This window comes from Heliangelus exortis, chromosome 1 (assembly GCF_036169615.1).
Source record: "Heliangelus exortis chromosome 1, bHelExo1.hap1, whole genome shotgun sequence".
NCBI lineage: Eukaryota > Metazoa > Chordata > Aves > Apodiformes > Trochilidae > Heliangelus > Heliangelus exortis.
The window spans coordinates 171,078,505-171,101,594 of NC_092422.1; the positions used below are offsets into that span (position 1 = coordinate 171,078,505).

The 23,090-nt window shown below is 43.2% G+C and overlaps 1 long non-coding RNA gene across 1 annotated transcript in view; it reads left to right on the forward strand.

Moving 5' to 3' along the window:
• Window positions 1-23,090, forward strand: part of LOC139791425 (uncharacterized) — a 30,427-nt gene that overhangs the window by 1,730 nt on the left and 5,607 nt on the right. The window contains exon 2 of the long non-coding RNA XR_011723919.1: window positions 22,155-22,283. This is a non-coding gene — a long non-coding RNA (uncharacterized lncRNA). The remainder of the gene's footprint in view (window positions 1-22,154; window positions 22,284-23,090) is intronic.

Consider the following 23,090-nt stretch of genomic DNA (forward strand, 5'->3'; position numbering starts at 1 on the left):
TTTGTACCAATTCATCACAGAAGAAAGCACTTAGAATGGTCCCCTCAGGCTGCCTTTGCACAGGAAAGAGTTTGTGGCTTTGCATGCAACTAGGACTGAAGAGACCCTAACAAAATGATTCCTCTGGCAGCTCATACCCTTCACTACCAACATAAGCCAGGAAGCCAGAACACCACAAGGACTTAGGTGTGAATTCAAACCAGAGGGGCTGCTGCTAGGTGTGAAACCTAAGACAGGTATTAGTCACGGATATTTTAAATCTACAAATTTTATATTTTAAATCTACGGGCTGGTGATCGTTTTTACATATTGCTTATCTGACTATATTGCAAAGAAAGTGAGTACAAGGAGCCTTATCACATCTCAAGAAGGAAAAACATTGTTCTTTATCTGCATTTGCTGCTTCAGTGTGCCCACACCCTGTCAGACTCTTGCCACTCCTGCAGGGTTTATTTCGTGGGTATCCCCACTGGTTTCATTACTTGGATAAGAGGCATTCAAGATACCCCTGTCTGTCCCCTTAGCCCAGAGGCATCTCTGTAGTATTACTATTAAACTTCTGAACACTTGTAAGCTCCAAATGTGATTTTTTTTTTTTTTTTTTTTTTTTATAACTAATGTTTCAAAATGATAAACTCAGAGAGTGTTGTGCAAGGTATTTTTGTATCACATCACGTGAGAATGTAGTGAAATCCCTCAGAAGAATTACAGGCAGGATTTTGGCATCACCTCAAGCCACAGCTCCCCTGAGTGTTAGGAGAGATGGTTGGAGTTTTTTTTTTCATTTCTGTGCTCTCTGGAAGTATCAGAACAACATAGAAATAAATAATGCAGGACTTGCTGATTGCTCATTAGAGAGTTTTTCTTTACTGTAAACTGCCTTCCACAGCTTTGCAGAGCTCAGCACTGCTTCAACCTTTGGGAAGTTTTATCTTTAAACTTCAAATTGTATTGTGTGGGTTTGTTACTGTCTGATGCATATCTGATTTAACACCATTTACAGAAATACTGCTGTGAGTCTTCACAAATATTTGACTTATTTTAATAAACGGCCTGGTGTTTTTGTTTGAATCTAGATGAAATAAAGAGCAAATAAGCAAGGATGGAGCTTAGCATTTGTGAAGAAGGATCATGAATGTGTGACAGTGCTTGCCTACTGTATATTTACAGACAGTGCCTTACCATGCCTCCTTCAACAAATATTATTCCCAGTGCCTCAGTTTCCTAAATGTTATAATTGTGATTTTACCATAATAACTAGCAGGAAAAAAAGGAAACATATAAGGTAGGCTTCCAATGTATGCATGCATCTGACCTGCATTAGTCAGGTTTTCGTATTTAAAATTCTAGCTTAAGAGGTGACTAGATCATTGCAAAAACAGTTACTTGTTCAACAAGAAGATACAATTTTTGGGCACATTTCCATGTGGAAACAAGTATTAAACATTTAGAAAATTACATCTTTTTATAAAAAGCTTCTGAATCAGATTTTTAGAATATATCTGATTTGTTATCACTTTATGTTTTTAAGTAGAGAATTCACATTATGTTAAAAATTCTCTGCTTTCAGTCACATAACAGATCTTCCAAGTGTTCCATTTCATACTAAGGAAGACTGATTTTCTATAAGAAAAAGATTGCTGCATATCATAGAGTACCCATGGTTTACACTGGTTAGGGAAAATGTTCTCGTTAGTCTTCTATAGCCTTAGAAGCTATAAACCCATGAGCTTAGCTGAGATTTAAACAATGCAATATATTGGGCATCCTTTAATTAGTTAATTTTCCATTTGCTGTGTAAACAGCTTGCATTTAAAATCCTGGTTCTCTAAAGAACTTGTCGAGTACAGGTTTAAAGTTTTCTTCATAAAGTAAAAACAAATGAGGTTAAGTGAGATTTCTTGGGATTCTCTTAAAGTTTTATTGTATGTACCTTGCATTTGTCTCATCATAGGAAAGTTTCTGAGTAAGACAGGACTTTTTTGTCTATCACAGCAAGGACTTGGGTGAGATTCTCTTCTCCAAATTACTGCAATGATACCTTTACTCATATTCTCATCTTAACCAGAGGCCTGACTTCTCTAACTTGCACTGAGCCATGCAGCCAAACAGGCTACATTTCAGGTAAGCAATCTGTGAAATAACTGATAATTTAGTAATGCTAATACTGTTTCTGCAGGTATGAAGTATAACAAGAAAATCTCTGTCCTTAGATACTTTATCTTTTTCTGGACAATCTTTTTCAGGAAGCAATCAGACCCATAAAAGAATCTTTAATAAAAGAACTCCTGATTCTTCTTTATGAACCCTGTTGCACTGGGGCTGGAAAAAATTTTTTGGAGATTTTCACCAGATGGCTGCTGACACCTGTGGCAGTCCCAGAGTGCTCTCCATGGACACCTCACCCTCTAAGTGTATCAGGGAGGCAGGTAAAAGCAGCACCTCTGGCTTTCAGCAGGATGCTGGGATCCCTGCTGCAGTGGAACAGCATGGATCATTTCCCCATTGATGCTGGACTGTCCCCAGTCACCTTTTAAGATCAAGGAGATGGAGTTCCTGCTGTTTCCTACTAAACTCTGGTGCCACTGGGAAAATTGTCTCATTGCCCCTAATGACTAGTTTGAAACCAGTAAGGATTTCAGTCAATATCTAAAAGAACATCAGCATCTGCCAAGCAAGGATTTCTGATATTTAGTTTTGTATCCATCTGAAAAAAAAGAATTACTTGATGCTGATAGTGTTTATCTTTCTTTTAATAAAAGTGGTACAGCCAGAGACTGGCCTCTCTTGTTCCCACTGTTTTCTTCCTTATCTCTGCCCCTGCCACCATGCCTCTCATTACACCCAGCTACCTCTCACACCTCTGTCTTGCAGACTCACAGGAGGCATCCACAGCATAAGCTCAGACTCTAATTCTCCTCCCCTGGGATGAAAAGGTCCCATAAGACTCTAGCAGTTGCTGAAAGCTGACCTGAAAAGAAATAAAGGGCTCTGGGAATGAGAGAAGGGAATCTGAAAAAAAAAATGCCCCAAGTACTACCTTAAAATGAAAGAGAAAATTGGATAATAAGCTGTGCAGAAATCACAGGAGGGTTAGGGGACTCTCTTGGAACTTACACTGACTTCCAGAGTAATAGCAATGGCTGGAAGGAAAAAAGTTAGGAAAGATGACAAGACTACTACAGAACATTTTCTATTAGAATAAAAAATATGAAGCTTGAAATATCAGGGCAACATTGGCCAAAAATAGAGCTGAGAAAACCAAAGCACCAACTGCCATCAAAGAGGAAGTGGTAGTGTGGCGGATGAAGCCATGTGACTAAGCAAGGTATCAATATATCATCCATAAGATAGACTAAATATTATTTCAAGTAGCTAAGGGTGTAATAGATGTCCCTGTGCAGACTTGGGACTTTTCACAGGCAGGGGAAGCAAGGAAGTCCTGTTAAATGTTGTTGCTGTGCTCTGGTAATGAAATAAAGGCAAGAGCACATTTTCTGTAGGTACATGGCATGATCCATGTAAAAATGAGTAGTTATGTGGTCTTGCAAAAGGGATTTTTAAAAAACAATAATGATAAAGTATGTGCTAATCCATTGGACATAAAAATATTTGAACATAATATAAACAAGTGACAGGTGTAATCTGTCCTGCAGGCTGTGAATTAATGGGTGGTGGATACAAAATAGTAAAAGGAACCTGGATTTTTGGCTGATTTCAAAGAACCAATTAGTATTTTGTCCCCTTAGTTACAAAGTTTTTAATGTTTGCCTGTGAAAGGGGTATATCTGTCCAAAGGACCTGATCTTTTCCTCTGAATTATTATTTTTTCTTTATTATGGATGGACCCCTCTTCATTATTTCCTCCAGGTGTTTGGGGTGATCACTGCTTGCTCTTCTGATTTGTAACATGTTAACTCCTTTCCCCTCCAAATTTATATAGCAACTGAAATGGCCTTATCTTCCTTAGCTTATGGTGACAAGGCAGCCATACATTTAAAAAGTGGCCCAATAAATCCCATTTTTAGTCACTGATTTAAAGTACCCTTTAGCTCTTGCTTCTGTGATTCTATTAATTTGTTTTATTCATTATTTTTAAATTACAGTATTTTTGTCTCACATTACATAGAAAATTCCTGCCTCAGCAAGTTCACTTAGGGGCTTACAGGCAGATTGTTCACTGCCAGGCTCTGATTTCCTTAATTTCTCCTCGCTTTGAGGGCAGCAGGTAATATGCCAGCTAAAAACACAACTAGAGCACTACTTACTGGATTTCCTTTGCCCACAGCCTGCTCACACGCAAGTTCATACATGTGTGCAGGTTAATTTTCTGTGAAATCTCTCAATTCCCTGGCTAAATCCAAATAAGGACTTAGGTGCTTTAAAATAGAGTTCAGTAGGTCCCAGTTTTTCCCACTGTTTTTCCCCCCAGTGATTATGAGTGTGTGGATTTCACACTGTTCTCCCCTCCAGCTGACTGCCCTCAGCACAGGGCTGTAGATTTGTGCTTGTTTTGGAGCTGTGTTCTTGCACTGACCTTTCTCTCCTGGGGCACAACATCCATGAGACTGAAACTGGTAAAGATGAGCCTGCCTGTGCAGGAGATACCCGGAACCATTTTAGGCAGAGGAAGAGACAGGTCCAGGTCCCCACTCCTGTCCAGCTGTACTAACTGGGCTCTTACATGGCAATTCTTCCTCCAGATTGCCTTTTGGTAATTTGAAACTGGATGAAAACAACCTCCAGGGAAGACTGTGGGCTCTTTGTCCGACCTAGAAGAAATTTCTGCATCCTTCATTCAGGCAATTACATGGTAGTAAGCAAAGGGCTTTTGGATTCAAACTTTCTCATCCCTTCCTGCTGGCTCCTGGCAAGGAGGTAGTGACTGATCTGGGCTTGGTATTAGGATGCTTGTGCCCAGAGAGAGAACAAGTACAAACTCAGGTATGGCAAGGGCAGCTATGCAAGGGTTGTTATATGGACTGCTCATAAAGGCACCAGCATTTCCTAAAAGTGCACAGGGCCAGGTCCTGGTTAGAAGAGGGGAATGTCAGTGGGGAGAAGCTGCAGCCCCAAGCAATGCCCAGAGTTGATTTGCTTTAGCACTGCCTTGGTAATGGCACTACACGACTACAGTGGGATGATAAAACACAGTCTGGGGTTCAAGGCAACTCTCTCCTGTCAGTATTCTTTCATTTTCTCAGGTCTTGCAGGTAATTGCTACAAAAGTGAAAAGCACAGGTGCCATAAAAACTGCCACAAGTTTGCCATTACTCAATTAACAAACTGCAGAGGTCTCTCCTGTCCTTTTCTACACAGTGTTTCTGTTCCTATTTGAAATTGGTTTTGTCACCAGTGACAGTTTGCAAACTCCCTTACCTTTAAAAAGTTGACTGCTTTAAGTTCTGCATCCATTACTGTCACTTAACACATGGGAAGACATGTAGAAACAACTGCTGCTTCCACACAGTGTGCTACAAACTTCTTAGGAAAAAATGAGATGTGATGTTTTGACAGCAAACATTGCTTAGTGTGCAAGGCTTCTGAAATTAGCCCCTTAATATGCTGGAGTCAGTGGACAGACTACAAAGAGCTCTTGTTTTCTCAAAATGTTGAATAATTTCAGTTCATAAATTCAGTTTCACTGATCTTTAGAGAGAATGAAAATTAGTTTGTGTCCTTTAGGACAAAAAATAAAAGGTTTATTTTAGGAAAAAACACCATCACTGAAGAAGAAAGAGTGAAGTGTGGCAACATCCTGGGATTACGGAGGAATAACATGGTGCAGGAATATTCAACTCTGTTTCCAGGAGGCACAGACCCCTCAGAAGATTGTGGCACAGACAGTCACATACACTCAGGGCAGGACTCTGTTTCCCTTGATCACTTTGGGAGCAGCCTCTGCAGCATTTAGTTGGAAACCACAGACACAAGACTTTGAGCAAGAAAGGAAGGAAGGGACCAAGTGTGCCCCACTTTCTGGTTAGTGGGAGTTAGCAGGCTTTATGAAAAGATACTTTCTGTTGTGTAAAAGTTATGTGTAGACTACAATAGGAAGAGTGGCCTGACCTGAATGGACAGAAAGAGCTGTGGGGCTGAGAGCAGCTGTACCCCACTTCCTAGTGCTTCATCTTACCATTCCTGCTATGTGGCCTTTTTCTTTTAATGAAGTAGATTCTCACAGAAATACCACTGAGTCACTGAACTCAAGTCATTCCATTTCAGTCCAGCAACATTAAAGAAGAGTTCAAGAGATTTTGAGCCACTGATATATCTGATTATCATTTAGTCATTATTTTCTGTGCATTATTAATTGTACCTTTGCTTGTTTGCATGAAGGGAATTCAGATGCATTCAGGAGCTGGAAGTTGTACCATCTGACATCTGGAGGCATCTCCTGACCTCCAGGAGATTAATTTGAGAACTTTAATCAGTGCATATTCACTGGTTTTCAGTCATCAGCCAGCATCTAAAAGGTCAGACACTGAATTTGAACAACCCCCTCCCCAGGGGTCTCTTCAGGCAACAAGAGAGGAGGCAGAATGTGGGTGTTCATTATAGGTGCAGGCTTGCTGAGGGGAGGCACCTGGAGTTTGTACCTTCAGCCACGCTGCTTCTAGTTTCAAGTCTTTTTATATTTTGCAATCAATTTCCAGTGCATAAATTTTTGTCTTTCCCACTCTATCCAAAATGTTTTCTTAAAAGAAATCAGTTGATCTGGGGATTTGAGAGTGCCATTGACAAATATTTGTGGGTTTACTCAAGATTTGTAAATCAAGCACATGTGTTATTATCTTCTGGTGGTTCTTTTTCCTTCAACAGCCGCATGGACCACACATCTAATTTTTGTGGGGACACATCAGACTGAGCATAATGCAATTTAATGCAGGTCATGCAATCTAAGAAGAGCATACAAGGCCAGGCAGCTGCATTTGCTGTTGTGCCTAACTCTGACAAGGCCTCCTAAGATAAGGGAATTGAAAATTTCTGATGATATTTGTTCCTCTTTATTAGCAAGCAGTTTATTCCAGCCTCAGAAGCTTACCACCCACAACTTCTGTGTTAGCACTTAGAGTTTTGTAGAGAAATAAGCGAGGAGGGAAAGAAAAAGGCATAAATGCAATTGCATTAGATAAAACTGACAGTAGAAAGGCAGAAGCAGCCTGACATGCTGTTACAGAGTAACACTGTTGTCTTTGCTGGCCAATTCCCAGAAAAATGATAGAGTTCCTGGTCCAGCACAGTGCCTTCATTTATCAATGCAGCTTTCCTTCTTGCTTTAAGGCAATTTGACAAATATGTTTTCTTGCAGAGCAAATTTTGAGTTTCAAAAAACCTAAATCTATTTATCAGTTTAATTTATTTATATCTTTCTAAAGAGCCTTTTTGGATAAACAGTGGTCAGCCATCTATTTTAATTCAGAGGCTTATCCTCTCCTAATCAGGTTTTCCATATGTACAACTTGGCAAGTATTTTATAATAAGGAATAAATTAACCAGCAAACACAAAGAGAAAGTAGTAAGTCCTCTTCTCTAGAAAGCTCTCTGAATGTGTCTCAAATGTCAGAAAAGAAGATAAATGATAGCCTTTTTTTCTACACTTGAAGGTGAAGAAGCTGAACTTATTTATAGAATGATTTGTTTATGAAGAAAGAACTATTGGGGGAAAGACTCCATTTCAAAAAGGAAAGTTTTTTTTTCTATTTGTTTCTGCATACTAACTTCCCAATATTTTTTTTCTTTTGCATTATCTTGTGACTCCTTGGCAATGCTCTTCATCCCACACTGATAAGCAAACCCCTATGCAGACCAGAAACTGTCCTGTATGTAATTGCCTGGATTCCCCTTTTCAGATTACAGGAAAATGTAAGTCAGATGGAAGCACTGAAAATTAGATAGAAATTCTTTTTGTGTTTGTTTCCTAAATCCTTGTTTTATAGGCTATTTTCTTGGACCAGGTAGGGTGACTATTGAATGATTCAGTAGGCTCTCTTTAAAAAATATCTGAAAGTCTTGATATTACATTAGCAAATACCAACAGCATCATTACATTCTTGCTACTCCTTGTCCTCTGTTGCATTTTAATCCTATTTAGATCCTGGGCTCTGAGCATCAGGAATACATCCATATGTGTTTGTGGAGTGCCAAAATACACAAGTACCTTTTCTGCTTTGAGTTAGGTTCTGGCACAATATAAAAAATTAATGACAGTACTAGATACAAGGTCCCAGTTCTATCCTTTGAGCATCAGGTAGGTGCATTCTCTCATCCTCCATGGGCACTTAGCATCTATTTATAACTAGGTTTGGCTTATTCACTGTAGGATCTATACAGTTTTCCAGCTGGCACATAGCCAATACTTTCTTCATATTCTCAGAAGCCACATCTTTCCCTCCCTGAAGTATCTCATTAATGAATTGCCCTCATGTTTTCTAGGAAGGCCCAATTCTACACTTCTATGTTTATGGAAGTCATTGAATTTACCTAGAGCAGGGACTTTGTAGAGTTCCAAAAAGAATAATTGTCTCAAAACAGCCACTCTGACAAAATGGACATAGTGCTCAGGTGGAAGCCTCATTCAGTAGCCATCTGGACTCTCTTCTCTCCCAGGGACACACCCTCATTTGGGGAACCACCCTGATAAACAGAGCCCTATTCTCACAAGAGCAGCCCCTCCTGTAGTGGCCATCCCCATCAGCTGAACACTGTCCTTGCAAGGGGAGTTCTGTCTGATGGACACCCTGACAGGAGGACACTGTCCTTATTCCATAAGGGACGGGGCAGGAGAGCTGCACCCTGCGGAGGCAGAGTGACATCTTCTGTGTGCCCTGGGTAAAGACACTGGAGAGGGAGCATGCTCAGAAATGAGGGTTATTGCTGTTTCATCCCATCTGGAGGGGCCCAAGTGAACACCTGGCTTTGTAAAATATGCCAAAGCCCCCCCAAAAAAGGTGAGGTCAGGTGGTATAAAAGAGGCACACTCGAAATGCTGGATGCACATCATCTGCCCATCCAAGGACCTGAACTTCCTACCAAGATCCATCAAAGATAGCTTTCCTACCTCTTCTTCAGCCTGCTCTCTCTCTCTCTCTCTCTCTCTTCCTAAATTGGTATTTTCACCACCCGTTGCTTTGTTAAGTTTTGCTGGTTGTAACCTGTAACCTGTTGTTTCCCCTGACCCACCTGTGGGATGTGACAGACTGGAAGGTCAGTGTAGCTGCAGTGTGAAGGTCTGCCTGTTACATGCTGAAGTCTTAAAATCAGTAAAAAAATGTAGTGCAAACCTACGCCCTTGTAAGAAAAGCAGTTCTCCAGAATTACCTGAAAGTCATTAAGGCACTTAACTATTGCTAAGCCTGTTAAGGGAGGCTGACAATATTCTCCTCACAAGTTCCAGCATCCACACTTGGGTGAACCTGAGCCATGAACCAGCTCTACTCATTGAGCTGATGAAAGGCATTCTGAAGCACTAAGTTGCATTTTTTTTTATTTTTTTTTATTTTTTTTTTTGAGATCTTTGAATTAAATGTGCTAAACTACTCAAATATAGTGTCAGTAAATCAACATACACTGTAGGTACCTGGCAAGAGGGAAAGATCCTGGCACTATCACACAGGAATCCCAAGTGTACCTTACAAGTTCAGGCTGCACCTGCATGCCATTTTTGCTCACTATGTATCTGTTTGCAGCAGCTGTTTTTGGGATATTATACTGAAAACATTTTCCTATTTCCAATACCCATCCATTTGTGTTCACATGGGACCACTCTTTGCCCTTGTTACTAACTGGATGTTGAATGGTATCTTCCTTTTCCAAACAGAGGTATTGCTCAACAGGAGCAAAGGAATTTGAATGCAAACACATAATTACCCAGTGGGAATGAGGAATTCTTTCTTATTTTCTCTCCCCATTTTTTACTTCATTGAAATACACGAAGTCTTACATGTAACTTGCATGTAACTTATACCTAACTTATCTCTGCAGGGAAGGTCTTTGCTACTTTCCAATCATTGTGCTATTCTGCTATATTTTGTAGTTATGAAAGCACAGTTGCATTTCTAGGCTTTTTAGACAAACATTTTTTCTGACTTGACTCAGATCTACTTTGCGTTTAAGTTGGAAATCTTCCCTACACAAAACTCATGAGGTTACAGATCTCTGGCATGAGGCAATTCTGTAAAGAAACACCAAGCTACCTCCAAATAAAAGGGACATGGTATGGTATAAAACCTTGTAGACATTCCTCCAGCTGTTCCAATTTTTCCAATTTTTCCATGGTGCCTGCATGTTATAAAGACTGCATATTATAACTGGGTTGGCCACTAAAAAGATTTCTGTGTTAGCAAGAGAACAAAGTAAGGTCTGCTAGAAGTTTGTGCCAACTAAACATCCTTGCTTTAAATCTTCATTTACAGTAAAAGAGAGTGCTAAGGCCATTCCAAAAATAACCCCTCTGCTTTCACTGCCTACAGGCAGAGGTTAGACCTTAGCTGGTCAAGCCCTTTTAAAGAGCCAGTCATATAGTAATCCTATTGTGCAACCTGATATGGTTGGAGATGTGAGATGATACACACACACGAGGAAAAAGCCTGACATCTGCCCAGGATGGCACTCAGACATTCCTGTACAACAGCAGGGCTCAGTTAAATGCTAAATTACTGTCACTACCCTGAAAATCTGGCATTTCCAGCAATCAGACATGCAAGTTAGGTGCTCCACACAGCCTTTTGCAGACTGCTGGTTTGCAAATCAGGCTCTCGGAGGCTAGAAGCAAGTCAGGAAAACAAGAGAGGAAGGGTCAGCCTGGAAGACTGCTTGTGAAATCCTTCTGTTGGAAATAGACTTTACACCAGCTTTTCCTTTTCTATGCTGCTTTCTTTTCAGTTTTGGATCTGCTGTCTACCTCTGACTCTTTTGAAGATTTTTCTTCCTCTGAACATTGCATTCTTGCTCCATGGGGAAGTAGAGCCATAGGAGCACCAGCAAAGAAAAAGCATTTGTAGCATTAGCATCCAGAGTTCTGTCCTCTCACTTCATTTGATTCAGGCTTCTTGCACATATTCAGACCCCTTATATCCCCAGTCACTGCTGGCAGCAGTGGGGTTGCTGGTTTCTCTGAGCATTGGAGGTATTACTAGGACATCACCTACTTGTACAAGAGAAGAAAATTAATTTGAAACACGTGTAGCAATTGAAATGTAATGGCCTTAAAAACAGACTCTTTTTCTCTTTTCCTTAAAAAAATAGGATCCCAATTTGATAATGCCTAAGAAACCTCGGAAATGCTTGCTGAGCTGGTAAAAATCTGTACAGCTGAATTAGATTCTCTGTGGTTGGTTACAGAAGCTTCAATCTGGAATACTGACCAGGTAAGAAGCATGGCAGTTGAAAAACTGTGGTGGCATATAGCTAAGTTTCATGGTCTAAGCTTACCTATAAATGCCTCAGGTAGCAAACCAGTGCCTGCATTAGTGTAAGCTGGAGGCACATTTTTTTCTTAAACATAATTAGTCTTTTTTTCTGCAACCCATGTGTCCCATGTGGAGGGCTTTGTCAGGCTCCACATGCACACCAGTAAAAGGGAGTAAAAACCATTTCTTAAGCCAAATCCCTCTCCGGAGTGCATCAGGCTGTCACATTGGCCATCCCCCCACCAAACCTCTGGCCAGCTCTGCCTGGCACGGCCCCTGGTCACCAGCAGCTTCCCAAGCCAGCTCTTGTCCCTTGCAGCACCAAAATGTTGGGCACATCCGTGTCCCTGGCAGGGGCATCTCCACACAGAGTGCAAGAAGCTTTGCACAGGGCTGTCTCAGAGCCAAGCCTAACTTTGAGTCCTCTCTTTCTTTTCTCTCGGAGGGGAAGTCTCATGCTTCCCAGGCAGCACAATGGAAGATGCAGCACGTGGAATTGGTTCCTCTGGAGCAGTGGCTGTGTGCTAAATTGCTTGTGTTTTCAGGCATCTGATGTTTAAGGAGAGCTATACACCTTTCGTAGATTACACACCCCAAGAAGTGTGCTTCTTTAGAATGAATACCTATTTATAGCACATTTTTAGTATTTGACAGCTACACAGAAAGTGGAAAATACTGCAACTGCCATGAGTGGTGACAGCAAACCCAAGATGTCTCAAAAGTCAGCAGTCTCAGAGGAGTTTCCCAGTGTGTCATGTGCTGTGCAGTGACTGCACAAATAGCTGCTGCCAGGAAGGTTCCAGCAAGTCTGTGTTACTGCTCTGAAATTCCCAAGTACAGCATAAACTCCCCATGAAATGGAGAATTGCTACTTGTTTCACAGAGAGGGATCAAAGCACAGAGACCATAAAGAAAGAATCACAAGGGATGACTGACCATGCATCTGCCTTTTAGGTTGTCACTTAACTCCTCATGCTCACCTTGCAGCCATTTAATCCCAGGGACAGCTGTGCCACTGTAGCAAAATAATAACTTGGAACAGGTTCTTTTTAGAGGATTCAGCAGGCAAATAAAAGCCCTTTCATTCTATCATATTATATTTTATATAATAGTAGTCAATTTGCATGGTATTCCCTCCATACATCTTCTCACCAACACAACAGAAGGACTAGAAAAAAAGCTGGTGATTTCAGCTTGTAACAACTATGGCATTATGCAATTTTTTTTCTTGCAGGAGAGAAAATGAAAGATTTTTTAAAAATAATAGATTTGGTCAGATATATTTTGTTATCTTCTTTTTATCTGGAAGTCAGAATTGAAGAAATTACAGTAAATATAGAAACTGACAATAGATTATTGAAAACTTCACTTGCTGCCCATTTGAAAAATCCTAGTTGGCCATTAATTTTGCATTCCAACTGAGAACTGGTAACTAGTTTAATTACGGAAATACACCACTATTTAAAAAAAAGTTGTTTTGAAAGAGGAAGACAAAATATTATACACTAAATGGAAAAGATATTGTCAAAATAAGACCTTTCCCTGTAGGACCTTTTGGTCTAAACTGACCTGCTTTTTCAGCAGAGGAATATAGTGCTGGAAAGTTTGTGAACAGCTCTTTTAAAATAGTGAAGGGGATAAGTCAAATGTAACACATGACAATCATGGGTTTTGTGATTAGTACTGTATGATGGGTGGAAGATTGAGCACAGACTGATTTACACACAGTCCAGATCCCTCTGGAACACAGGAGAGTTTTTGTGGCTCACAAAACATATGAAAACGATCTAATAATCTACTATACTATCCTTAACAATCTTGCTCCTGTCTGCTCTGCTCTTCCAGGTGGACCAGTTTCTTTGTAAAATGAGATATTTTAACCCTCATCATAGAGTCACACAGACAAGTCTTCATAGTATGTTTACATGTCTGCAGCATCATTTCAATACCACAGGCAGTGCTGGCAGAACAAACCAAGTGAGCATAATCCCTACAGTTTTTTTCTGACATGAATATTACCCTGTACTGTACAGACCATTTGAGAAATCTTAAAAGCAAAGGAAAAATCTAATCCTCCATGTAAGCCAATGTCACTTGAACAACTTTGCTGCACAAACCATAATGCTGATGGAAACCAAGAGCAGAATTCAGAGAGGCTTTAAATGCACCAGACTCATTACTTCTGCTCAGCCAAGTCATCAAAAGAGGAACACACAGACACACAAAATGATTCATGCAAGAAGTCCAGAATACTGCAGAATTCATCCCCTCCCTGTGAGATGTTTATTTTAGTTTCACATATTTTGTCTCCAACAAAAATAACTTGCAAGAGAAGACACTACTTCCATCTTTTATCCAGGCTACTTGGGATGTAGGGCAAGTGACATGCCTTGAAACAGGCCATAATTAGCAAATTCAGTGTTTCATGAATTCAGGAACTCTGCATCACAAAGCTTCAGGTGGGAGATACCAGTGCTGCAGACACAGTTTACAGAGGAGTCAAGAATCATCTCCCTGAAGGACCACTGGGCTGGAGTCAAAGGTTACGCAGTGTAAAAAGAAGAATTTCTTGCAAGCAATCATAAAGTAAAATATAATTATTTAAGGGAAAAAAAAAAAAAAAGAGAAAATATTTCAGTTTGGTACATCACTGCTTTTCAGCCTGCCTTAATCATTTGTATTGCTCCTGCAGTCACCCTCTGCCCTGGAAGACTGCTTAGTGGCTTTACAGTTTTTGAGGGAAATCCTGGAAACAGGGAGGGAGATCAGAGTGACTTGTCATCAGCAACCAGACACTGCAGGGCAGCCTGGCAGGGCTTCCTGGGGGTACAGCACAGACTGGGGCTGTCCCTGGGGATGCTGGGGACAAGGCACATGCTGGCGTCCTCCTTCCCTGCAGGAACAGAAAGCCAAATAACAGAAAGCATTAGCCCATACTTTTGAGGCCACAGGCAGCTTCCCAGCTGGTGGCTGTCTCACCATGGCAGTGGCTTCTCCTGCATTCATGCTGTTGAGGGGTCCCAGGTGTTCCACCAGGGAGGCAGGAGGTGATCCTCTTCTGGAGAAGAGGAGGCTCAGGGGAGACCTCATCACCCTCTACAGCTCCCTGAAAGGAAGGGGTAGCCAGGGGGGGGTCAGTCTCCTCTCCCAGGCAGCTACCAGTAAGACAAGAGGGCATGGACTTAAGCTCTGCCAGGGGAGGTTTAGGTTGGATATTAGGAAAAAATTCTTTACAGAGAGGGTGATCAGGCATTGGAAAGGGCTGCCCAGGGAGGTGGAGGATTCTCTGTCCCTGGAGGTTTTTAAGAAGGCATTGATGTGGCACTCAGTGCCATGGTCTGGTAACCATAGCAGTAGTGGATCAAGGATTGGACTTGATGATCTCAGAGGTGCCTTCCAACCCACTCGATTCTGTTATTCTGTGAATCTGTGAATCTGTGCTGGCACAGTGCTCTGCTACTTTCATCTGCAGTCACCTTTGCAAGCACAGCGTAACCTGGCTCACTGTTTTCTGGGAATTCTGTCAGTTCACCTGGTTCTCTCAGCTCATTAACACCTTTATTTCCCATACCATCTATTCTGATCTGCAAACTTCCTTGTCTGATTAGACTGAGCCACAGTACAAATGCAGACAGCTCAGGTTGCTGCTTCTTGGCTCAGGTAAGAGCAGGGAGCATCCAGACACCCTGTGAACAGGGTGTGGTGAGGGGACGTAGCCCTGCTCAGAAAGGGAAGAGTCACATCATACCTTGCCCAGGTGGCCAAGAAGGCCAATGGCATCCTGGCCTGGATCAGGAACAGCGTGGCGAGTAGGTCCAAGGAAGTGATTCTGCCCCTGTACTCAGCACTGGTGAGGCCACACCTCGAGTACTGTGTCCAGTTCTGGGCCCCTCAGTTCAGGAAGGATATCGAGGTCCTGGAGCAGGTCCAAAGGAGAGCAACCAGGCTGGTGAAGGGACTCGAGCACAGATCCTGTGAGGAGAGGCTGAGGGAGCTGGGGCTGTTCAGCCTGGAGAGGAGGCTCAGAGGAGACCTCATCACTCTACAACTCCCTGAAAGGAGGTTGTAGCCAGGGGGGGGTTGGTCTCTTTTCCCAGGCAACTCTCAGCAAGACAAGAGGGCACAGTCTCAAGTTGTGCCAGGGGAGGTTTAGGTTGGACATTAGAAAGAATTTCTTTACCGAGAGGGTGATCAAGCATTGGAATGGGCTGCCCAGGGAAGTGGTGGATTCTCCGTCCCTGGAGATATTTAAAGAGAGACTGGATGTGGCACTCAGTGCCATGGTCTGGTAACTGCAGCGATAGTGGATCAAGGGTTGGACTTGATGATCTCTGAGGTCCCTTCCAACCCAGCCAATTCTATGATTCTATGATCATGCAGCCAAGGAGCTTGTAGGGCAAGGGGTGGAGAAAAGACACCTCATCACCTTTTCCTCCTCTCCTGTCTGTGTAGGGAGGGAAACCACACCCACTCTGAAGGACACTAAAGGCAGGTTTTCTTTGCAGCTCTCTAAGCCTGTGCATGGCTGTACCCTGCTTTAAAAAGCCAGTATCTGGTTACAAGCCACTGAAAGCAAAATAGGTAAGGAAGAAAACCTAACTACACCTTAAAACTGTCACTTGCCAGCACCTGCGTCTCATCTGGAAACTCAATGCCCAGTTAGTGAGAAATGAGTAGGTGGCAAGGCATAGGGAGTCTTTCTGGAGAGTTGTGGAGTGTGGGGTTGAAAGTCAGGGGGACAGAGGAAGGACTGGCTCATGTGGGCACAGCAAACCACAGTGCCAGCTCCTGCCTGCTGGCAAAAGAGGAGCTCAGCATCAGAGTGGGCACAAATGCTTCAGCATTAAGGTAAAGGACAAGGTGACAAGAACTGCCACAGCTTTAATGCAGGTTTCATGGTATTCTGCTCATCTCCAAATGGTGTAGCTTTTTGTGATGGAAAAAAAAAATGACACCAGACTTTTTGTAAGGATAACTTTACACTCAGTGTCAGGGAAGAAAAGCATGAAAACATAATCTGGACACATTGAAAAAGGCAGAAATTAAGCACAAATTAACAGAAAACAGAATGAGTTTTAAGTAGCATTTTTATCTACTCCTACTCCACAACTGCATCTTTTGAAGTGTTGATTTGACAGCTCTGAAGATAAAAGGCACAAGACTTTTTAGAATGAGTACAAAGGCTTTTAAAAGGCTTTCAGGGCCTTTTAATACTACTTTTGTGTTCTGACAATCTTCCTCATTACATACTTTGTCAGCATCAAAGATGTCCTTGGTGCTGACAGAAGCTTTCATGGCACTTCTCCTTCCCAGAAACAACATGGTCTTGCCTCATCTTGGGGGGGTTTCCCTGCCAAATCCCATGGGTTTGCTCAGAGGGGGAGAGAGGTTTGAGCAACAGGCCTGGCTTTTGTTTGTGTTAGGTTTTTCAGGCATCAGAACACCCCATGAATAATTTTACCTGCAGATTTTGTCTCCCCCTCCTTCTCCCCTTTTGGTATCTCTGGCTGATGTTCACTGGAGTTTCTCACCATCATTGCTGCTTGCAACTGCAGTATCTACAATCAGTGTGATAAACAACCTTCCTATAAGGTTGTTCTGCCAACACAGAAGTGCCTAACTATTTTGGGGGTTTTTTTCTGAAATGCTTTTGTTTCCCTCCTTTAATCCCTTTTTTAGGCAGGTGTTGCTGACTATAGTCTATGTCGCACACTAGGGCAAGAAATGGTAGGAAAGGTCTGTGAACCCAGAAGAAATGGTGGGGGAGACAACAGTAACTCTTCTGTGTGGCTTCTTTCTGCTTCAGGCAGTGCACAGCAACAGGGCAAATGGGCAGCTGAAGATAAGTTACAGGAGTAAAGGAAGCCAGAATACAAAAATAAAGGCAGTTTCTCCTTGGGGATGATCTCATATCTGAAGAACTGAACTCTCGCTTCCTTCTTCTTTGTCTTATGCTTGTTGTTACCAATGTTGTCACCCAGAAGCCAGGAAGGAAACAGAACAAAACAATTTTAGGGAGATAATGTTGTTTGCAAATATCTGCGAGTGCTGGTAGGAATCCCCATGCTTCTTCTCTATTACGAGGTTTTTAACAGCATCTTCTTAGCACAACCTAAAAATGAAGGAAATACCTGAGGAAGGTTGGGTTCCTTGTAGTTGTTTAAAAGTAGCAATAGAGACTCATTTCAGAGCAGCCATTTAATGAGGACTGACTTCACACAAAGGAGGGGCATTTCAGCTTCTGTCAAAACCAGCCCTGAAGCCACAAATTTATCACTGTTTGCTCAAGACTTGGTTCCTGCATCTTGCTTGGACTGTGGTGGTAACTGCATGGCTGCACCCCACCACAGGCCCCCCAAGACCCTCTGTGGGTGTGATCAGAGACAGCAGTGAGCTGTACAAAGGGAGGGCTGAACTTCTGTACAGAAACACACCAGCTGCTGGCAGAGCAATGGTGGGAGGTCTCCTCCTTCAAAGGTAGAAACCTTTGTACCAAAAGAACATTTCACAGCTGTGAGACAATTTCCACAGATATACAATAATCTACAGTTCCTTGTGCATGACATCTGCTTGACAAGAACAGGGTGCTTTATCAGAGTTTTCTACAGCCCCTTTCCTGCAGAGGAATGGGAGGAACCCACAGGATCATCACCCCCAGCTGCATGGCAGTACCACAGGGCCTTTAGGGACCTGTACCCACAAGAGCTGCTGCAGCTCAGGGCTCTGCCCAGGAGGCAGTGGGATGTGGCAGCCTCACTGCCCTCCTCCCACAGGGCTCCCCACTTGCCCCAGGAATAATGAGTGCTTCTTTTTTAAAAAAAAAAAAATTAAAAAAAATCCTTGTATTTCTACATATCTCTGCAGGGAATTTATAGGCAATTTAGAGCCATAGAATTATACAATTATTTGAGTTGGAAGGGATGTTAAAGTTCATCTAGTTCCAACCCCAATGCCCTGGGTAGGGACACCTCTCACTCTAAGTCTCATCCAACCTGGCCTTGAACACTTCCAAGGAGAGGGCATCCACAGCCTCCCTGGGCAACCTGTGCCAGAGTTTCACCACCCTCACACAAAGAATTTATTCCTAATGTCTTAGCTAAATCTACCCTCTCAGTTTGGAACCATTCCCTCTTACCCTGTCACTACAGGCCCTTGTAAAACAGGGCCTTTGGAGTTTGGAAGATGGATTGAAAATAAAAATTATTGGGAGTTAGACTCTAGGTAACTCACACACAAGCTCACTGAGCTCTTTGCTCTTGTTGTCAAGGGAAACTGATACCCTATAAGATGGAAAACTAAATCATCTGGCCATGACAAGCAGGTTATAGTGTGACCATAAACAGAGAGCAGTGTCTTGGTTTACAAGACAGGTTTTCTTTGCTTTTCAGTGGGTCTATTCCATTTCACAGCAGCCAAAGACCCTGATCCACAGCACCCTATAATGCAAATGACAAAACATGGGCTTGCAGCACCTCTAATTTTGAGGCAGCCCTATTATCTGAGCTGGGAGATAGAAATGGCAAGCCTTGAGTGGAATTAGTGTACTGTGCTAAAGGAGAAGCATTCAGGCTGACTGCAAGTGCTGTGCATAAGTAAGACACCATTCTATCTCTCCTGCTTAAAAAATTCTTTTTCTTTACACTTCATTTAGGCTATATTAACTATTTAGAAGAGATAATTTAAAATCTCATTTGCAGTCAGCATGTGTGCATGTCATCTGAAGACACACAGCTATTTGTTGGGGCCCTGTAGCCATGAAAACACAGGGTAGGTAATTGTTATTGTAAGGGTTTTGACTGAACAGGTAAAAAGCGTTTGTTTGTAGTGGCTTTACCAAAAAAGCCATTTTTCCACCTGCTGTCTCTTATTTGTGCACAAACCAAATTCATTTAGGTAAGGATGCTAACACATGCTCATGAAACAGATGTTCAGCTAGGGACAATCAACTGAATTTCCTCTTTTGGAGCTGGAAAATTATTTTTTGCCCACAGAAAGACAATGTGTGTGCTGTGTCTGCAAGGAGCAGCATGCAGTGTGGTACTGCTCCCTGTTGGTCTGCAGTGTTATCGAAGCCCAAGTGCATTCTCAGTATAATGCAAGGCAATTTCCTTTATATTAAACCTTTATTTCAGAGAAGCTGTCTCCAATTGCAATGTGGAGACAGGTAGGAAAGACAGAGAAAAAAAAAACCTCACATCCATGCAGAGAGTGTGTAACCTACAAAGGTGAAAAGAAAAGGTTGGATTAGAAAAGCAGCCAAGATTAAAGTCTTAGTGGGTGGAAGCAACAGGAAAAAATAATGAGCAAGCAAGGAAGAGGAAAGAAGGTTTTCATGCCACTTGTACAGAATTCTACAAGAGGAAAGTTTTAAATCATTTGAAAAGAGCGACCCAAAAGTGTGACTGATATGGCTGCGACTTCTACAAATCAGTGAGTTCAGGAGAACCGGGGAACTTGGTGCCAAAACACACATTTCAAAAAAGGCGATGAAGAAGGTGTGTGATTCAGTCTTGCTGCCTGAGTCCATGGCCCCTGAACTATTTTAACTCAGGGAGACAACACCAGAGTTGCCTCCCAACAAAGGGGGAAGGAGAGGCTTCCTGGAAGGGGGCCAAGGAGGTGGATGGAAGTGCAGAGGGTCTGGCAGGCTGTACAAGGCAGTGTATATACTGGGGCAGGGTGCCATTGTGAAGCAGCTAGTGGGGATCAGAGAGATCACACATCCTACCAAACAAACCAGGCAGCGAGCTTCAGAGGCATCTCCTCAGTTAGGGCAGTTCTCTGCAGAGAAGCTTTGTCAGCACACCCCACTAAACATCTGATCATATACTCCTATGCCATTGACATTACTGGGTCAGGAAACAGAGCATACTCATCAGGCAGTCTTTGCCCACGCAGTCTCTAAAAATGAACAATGTTTTGTACTGTTGGAGCCATTGATTCAGTGATGGCACAGGCTGTCATTTTGTGTATGTGTTGGTCTCAAGAGCTCTTTCACAGTCCAGTCCCACTGGTTATCTGTGCTGTGCCACCACCAGCTCGGTAAGAATCTCACAGTCATTATGAGATCAGTCAGTGGTTATTATTACCCTGCTTGCTCCCACATTGCCACCCACTTTCCCACCTCCAGAGAATTATCAGAGCTACTGGTCCTACATGGCCTGTGCTTTAATCAGTCTTGGCCTAAATGTTTACCCCAAGGCTAAATAGGATAAAAATAAATGCCAAGACAAGCAGCTGGCTCTAGTCACTTCTGGACTAGCACCTTAACACAATAGCTTTAAGGATGTTTCTTTGTTTGTTGAAATTGATCTTTTAATAGTTATTGACAGTGGTATTTTAAATCTGCTACACTGTAGTAATACCAGAAAGGACCTGGAGATAGGAGTGGTATTTTGTCCTCCTTAAGACACAAGTTGCAGTGACTCTGTTTCATGACTTACTTGGAATTTAAACTAGGATGCAGTACAAGCTGTACAAGCCTGAGTATCCAAGTGCTTGATTCTTGCATAAGCACGTGATTAACACTTATGTGAGAATAAGGTCCTGAAAGAATATCTGCCACTCAAATGGCATTGATATTGATGCTTAAGAAGGTTTTTCAGGTATAACATGGCAGCTTTTCCAATGGATAACATTGTAAACCATTACATATTTGGGGGTCATGGGGGTTGTTAACTGACTCAGGAGTTCCTTTCGGTTCCTTTTCCTGATACTTGCTTTGCTTTCAGCTCCAAATCCCTTTTTAACTTACACACACACTAACAGCTCCCATGGTTTCATCTCACCACCTCGCTGCCCCTCTGGCTGTGCTTTTCCTTCCTTCCTCCACCACTGCACTCCCGTCACTGCGTCTCCCATCGGAGCCCACTGCGGCTCAGGTTTGCTCTGGGTGTTGCATTTCTGGTAGGGCTCCTACCAGCACAACTTTTGCACTGTAACAGACGCGGTTGCTTCTCTGTGCAGCTTGGAATGCCGAGCAGCCCTCAGACCAGCCGGGGAAAAGTGTTTTGTGTCAGTGGCTGTGATCTGCCATCCCCCAGAGGCTTACAGAGCTCAGCACACGCGTACAGGCAGCAGCCATGCCTCAAAGTCTGTGTGTTTAATTCCTAATGTCTGTGAGAAACCACAGCACTTTCCTGTGTGTAGCCTCAGGCAGGAAACGGCTTTATCCCAGCAGCCACACAGCGAGAGAGAGAGAGAGACAGAGACAGAGAGACAGAGCATCGCCAGCTTCAGACAAGACGAGAGAAGACGGGAGAGCCTCACACTCCCCCCCAGCCCTGGCCCCACGCACCCGGTGACAGTGACTCGCTTGGGGACATTGCGAGTAATACACGAAGAGAGCCAGCACAGCAATAAGGCCACAGATGTTGGTGCAGCCTGAAGTATCAACCCTTCTGTATCTTCAGATGGGGCAAAGCAAAAGCAGAGTCAAGTAAAAGAACCCACGGCGAAGTTATGCTGTGCTCCTGGCCCAGGAGGGCACCGGAGACACCCGGGGAAGCCAGAAGGTGCAGCTCAGGCTGCAGCCCTGGAGACGAAGCACCCAGCACCTCACCTGTCAAAGCTGAAAGCCCTTGGATCCCACAGTGCTGGCTGGGTGCTGAGCAGAGCCTGCCAGGCAGACAGGCGTGGGGGAGAACAGGTAGCTGGGTGGCCACACCACACCAGTGCCCCTGGGCAGCCCCATGCTCTCTTGAGCCCTCGCATTGGCCTGATGAAAGCTCTTCTTTCCCCTAGGCTCTGTTAAATCACTAGACTTGCCAAGTGACAGAAACATGGAGCCTTCCTCCCACTCGATACCCCTGGGGACTTGCCAGGACCCTCCTCCTTCTGCCTGCACCCGGCAGGCACCAGCTGGCCTTGCAGGTGGGTGCGGAAAGCAGAAGCAGCCATGGCTGCCAGGCCCAGCCCAGAGCTCACAACACCGCTTTCAAGCCTGCTCTCCTTGGCTTCCCCAGCCCTCACCTTCACCTCTCTCTGCTGCATGGAACCCTGCCCGCCGGGCAGGCAGTCTGCCTGCATGCAGCCTATGTTGTGAAAGTTAAGCACACCTGGAAAGCCTCTTGAGAAGTCGCTTTTGTTCACCGTCAGCAAAAAAGCTCTCCCAGCCCTCTGTAATTAACAGCCAGAAGAGACTTCATGTCTTCCAGCGCTACACGTAGACTCACCACCCTGCTGGGGTCATGTGCAGTAGAAGTGACTTTGCTCATGGGGTTCCAAATAACCCCGGGGCAGCTTTTGCATTCAAGGTGTCTCTGTTTCAGGAAGGCCTAACCTTACAAGGCCCAATGCTGACTAATGTTAGATGGCTGAGATGCTGACCCCTTTATTTTCCTGTCCTTTTTTATCTACTTATGTCTCCTTGCCAAACATCACATTTATTGGGTTCAGACTAAGGGTAACAGCAGGTATCCAAAGTGCATAAAAACAGAAACAGAGCTTCTGTGAAACTCCCCGGTTCCAGCTGGCTGCTGATTTAGCAGATGCTAAAACTCAGCAATATTCTTTATCACCTGGGGGCTGGATCACAGACAGAGCCAAACAACAGTTTTGTGGATTTGAGGACTGTTTTGATGTGCAAGGAGCAGGCAAAATCTTCAACACAGGAAGACAAGAGTGTAAGTGGTACTCTGGTTTCATAGCTCTTGCCTCCTTCTTTTGAAAAAGAGAAAA